This window comes from Gallinula chloropus (genome assembly GCF_964237585.1).
Source record: "Gallinula chloropus genome assembly, chromosome: 1".
NCBI classification, from domain to species: Eukaryota; Metazoa; Chordata; class Aves; order Gruiformes; family Rallidae; genus Gallinula; species Gallinula chloropus.
In genome coordinates, this window is record NC_140085.1 from 52,121,957 (window position 1) to 52,126,685 (window position 4,729).

The following is a 4,729-nucleotide window of genomic DNA, read 5'->3' on the forward strand; positions in this document are numbered from 1 at the left end:
GGTAACATTAAACCAGGAGAAGCAAACTCATTGATGATGGTAGTCAGGTAACTAGCTCTACCAAGCCCAGCAATTCCAAACAGTAGTGTGGGGACAAGCACAGCAACACGGAGAGATTAGGGTGCAGCTAAACACTAACTGATCTCTAGAAACGTAAAACTTCATCATCAATAAATTCCCATTAACTCAAAACCTGAGCAGGCTCTTCAAGGTGCTAAGTGATACTGTGCAAGGAATTGCAGTCACAGTTTTATTAATTTTTCCTTGAATCAAAATCTTCCACAAGTAAAAGAAGTGCCTTTTGACTTGAAGCATTGCATTGTGAGAAAAATCAAACCGTCTACTTTGGATTCAGTGATTACTTTTGACATATTATTTCTAATAATAACAATGAGCAACAGGAAATTGAACAGGTGGCTCCATGAACAGAAGAGTAAACAGAACCTGCATCCCCATAGCTCTGTTTCTTAGTGGTGGTTGGCTTCTGTATGAGAAGCTACTAGATGAGAAGGTCTTACTGCAGGTGGGTATTTTCAAGGAGAGAAATCATATGGTTTAATTGTTTTCTAACAGAGGTTTGAGTCCTGCTGCAGTCTTCCTTTCAACAAGACCATTTTTGGGATCCCTCTTTTTTGCCCTCCTGCTCTCATGAAACTGGTAGCACCTTAATACCTCCAAGGCCTTTGCCCCTCTATGAATTTGCTCACAGTGTTCGGTGGTTGTTGGATAGAGGGCAAACACTTTCCATATGCACACACACACACACACACACACATATATATACATATATATGCATACACATAAAGCACAATCCCTAATTTCCTAAGCAAATCATCCAAACAAAAATAAACAGAGTTTTTTAAAATGAGAAATCATAACACTGTTCCTAGAAAAGGCCAAACTGAGTACAAAAAAAGCCAAAAATCATTTTCTGCAGATTTGATTGGTTTATTTGTACCAATGGCCAGCCATTCTCTGGGAAGGTTTCCAAACTGATCCCTGTGTAAGCAGAAGAGAACAGAGCTCAGACTTCCAAACCCAGTCCTGGCACTACACAGGAATACCACTGAGCATGAACTGCTCTCCATCTGCACACTCAGCTCAGCTGGTGTAGGTACAACTGAGCCTCAAACAGTCTGAAACTGCACACTCAGGGAAGGAACCAATAACTCCCAGGCTGCCAGGGCAAAATAAAGGATCTTGCAACACTGCTGGGCAGAGCTCTCCTTTCAGTTGCTTTTGTTCATGCCCACATTTGCCTACAAGTAGGAGAAGCCCTCAAAGTGTATTTCCACAACTTAGTTTAGAGAGGTGGGCAGCATGTCTCCATGTGCAAGGCTTGGTGTATTTATCCCTTATCTATCAAGGGAAACCCATCCCACTGTTCTCCCAATGCTGTGGCCCATCCACATGAAAAGGGGTGAGGAAGGACTGTCCTTCCAAGTAATACAGACACTTCAGTAACACCTCAGTGATGTGTCCAGTGATGGAAATGAACCCAATGACAGCACAAGGAAAGAACTGTCTGAAATCCATAGGGCAGTCTAGGGTTTTCTTAGGCAGATTCACAGCCTTTTTAACTTGAGGATGCTGGAGAGATGTGAATCTTACACTTGCTATTAAATGTAAATCTTGCATCCTGCTATTAGACACCAAATTCCACTGATACTAGCAGACCTCATGTGAGTATAATCACAGAGCCAGTGAAATGAGGGACCATGTAAGACTTGCTGTAAATGGTACAAGAGGCTACAAGAAAACAAGGAAATATGGTGTCTGAGTTTGGAAGACATTTAAATATCTATTGTAGCATCAAGAAGAAACAAACACCTGCAGTTCTGTTACATAGCACAAGCCCACTGTGTTCCATGCAGCTAATTTGATTTTGTGTGTGAAAAGTCCAGAAGAAAAACATTTAGCCTTGTTCTCCAGCTCCACTTACCGTGACTCAGGACACAGGTATCATACAGATTTCTCATTGGTTCCTGAGACAGAAACATCCAAATGGGAGGATCCAGCTTTTCTTGCTGTATGGGTCGTGATGACATTTGAAAGACAATTTGCTTAACAAACACCCCTGTAAAAAGAATCAAAGATGCCACGGGCATTTCCTCATAGCTGCTTGCGTTTCAGTTAAGAAACATGATTTATTTTTCAATACATGTTATCACTTGCTGTGTTTACAGTATGTCAAAAATGATAAAGAAGCAGAATCAAAACTGTATTAATCCCATGTAATTAATACTTTAAATGCATGTTATTGTTTGAATGGTTTGAGCAACATAATACCTGGAAGAGTGCAAACAAGTGAACCGAGACTGGCGCTCTGAGTGGCACAAGCTGTGGGTCTGGGCAGGAGGCTGCTTGAAAGTGGGTCATGTTTTTTGACAACAGGTATTTTTGCTGAACAACACCAGTTCATTGCACTGGGTGGCAAGGTGTTGATTTGGTTGAAGCTTTGCTGGGAGGGCCTTTCATGTGATCAAAAGCTGATAGCAAATTAGGGCAACCACCTCAGATAATCAATAGCTCAATAGACTAATTGGTAGAGGTACAAAATAAGTTTCTTTGCTTTTCCTCAGGAGGACATCTGGAAGCTGTTACTCATTGTAAAAGTAATTACAGAGTAATTGGGCCAGAAAGACCAACGCCCTAACTTGATGTGGTGAGATCAGGGCATGCCACTTGCACCACAGTGGTCAGCTTCTCTATGTTCTGGGACATTTGTACTCCCAGATGGGCATCTAGAGGTCAGACAAACACAGACGTGATTTCACAGCTCAGCTTAGTAACCTTGCCAGACTGGACTTCCACTTGCATCCCCCTCCTCCTGACATGCACTCAGAAATCACTCCAAACGGCCTGCCAAATCTAGTGCTCCCAAGGAGATAAAAGTGGGCTGTGAGCTGAGTTTGGCTTCTGAGTGTCTGGTCAATCATTTCTGTCTGATATGGAAGGCTGCCGAAAACCATGCCTCAAATTAGTCAGATTTAGGCAGGTGAGAGTGCCTTGTGCTGAGTCCAGGGCACTTGCAGCAAAGACTGCTTCCAGCAAATCCAGCTGAAGATAAGAGCCAGGAGAGGCTGGATGTGAAAGGGACTTACCTACCTGCCATGAAGGAATTTTTATCCTCAAGCTGGTGCTGACGTGCTAGGAAATCTCTGTCATAGAGCTTTGTCAACGCATGCTTTGAGCCAGAAGGCCTCCGTGCAGACCTACCGAGCCCTGCTGCAAGGTGTGCTGCGTGCAGCTGTGCTGCTGTCAGGCCCACCTTGGCTTCCTCATCCTCGCATCTTAATCCCACGTGCAGGGTTGTGGTCATATGGCAAAGGGGCCAAATGTCGTATTTGCTGTGGTGGTCCCCAGTGTGCTGCTAGCTGTAGAAACGAGGTCATCACTGGTTGGCATCCCTGGCTTTGAAATCCCATAGGTGGTTTTGGTGCATTCCCCTGCGCTTGAGATCGGTGAAGTTCCATCCACGATACTCCTGTGCACTTTAACTCTTGAACCTGCGACTGAAGAGTGTTAAGCAGAACTTCCATGAGCACGGTGCAGATAGTGGGGTTTCCCTGTCATGTAACTGCAGCGTTCAGCAGCTCACCTGGGCAAATGTGCTATGGTAGCTGATTCAGTAAGTTATCTTCCAGGTTGCTCAACCCTTAGAAGCGTATATAGAGAGAGGTATATTCCCCTTCCTTTGGGGTGAAGGTAGCGTGTACTAATGAAAAAGGGTAGGAAATACTACCCTGAGGAACTACTGGGTGAATTGTCTCCCGCCCAAAAGCCTCTGGACCATGACCCTAGTTTGTGGTGTAAACCCGTTCAAGTGGGGCTCTGCGGTGGGGCCATCCCGCCAGCCTCAGTCCGCAGCTCCCGGGGACACGCACACGGCTGGAATAGCCCGAGATGGCCCGACCGGAGCCGCGCCACGAGGATCACCGCCCCTTCCCGCTCCGCGGGGGCGCTTACCGCCGCGGGGAGGAGCGGGCACCGTTACCGTATAAGGCACGCCCGCCGCCCGGGCTGCGGCACTCGCATTGCCGCTCCCGGCGCAGCTCGCGTCCATCCCCCCCCCTCCCCTCGTCCCCCCGCCCCGTAGACACCTGTGCGGGGCGCACCGCTCCGCACCTGTCCCGGCGGAGGGCTCCGCATCACTCCGCACCTGTCCCACCGGGGGAGGGGGGAAGCGCACCGCACCGCTCTGATCCGCACCTGTCCCATCGCGGGGGGAAGCGCACCGCACCGCTCTGATCCTCGCCCGTCCCAGCGGGGCGCTCCGCGCCTGTCCCATCGCAGGGGGAAAACGCACCGCTCCGCACCTGTCCCATCGCAAGGGGAAAGCGCTCCGCACCGCTCCGCACCTGTCCCATCGCGGGGGGAAAACGCACCGCACCGCTCCGCACCTGTCCCATCGCGGGGGGAAAACGCACCGCACCGCACCTGTCCCATCGCAGGGGGAAAGCGCTCCGCTCCTGTCCCATCGCGGGGGGAAAACGCACCGCTCCGCACCTGTCCCACCGCAGGGGGAAAGCGCTCCGCTCCGCTCTGATCCTCACCTGTCCCAGCGGGGGGCTCCGCACCTGCCCCAGAGGGGCGCACGGTAGGGCGGCAGCCCCGCGTGGTCCCGTCCCTTTCCTCCTGCGCCCCCCGTCGGCCCTGCGGGGTCAGCAGCCGCTCCTCCGATTTTGAGGCTGGTCCTTGGCTCCCAGGGCAAGCCCCTCCGGTAGCC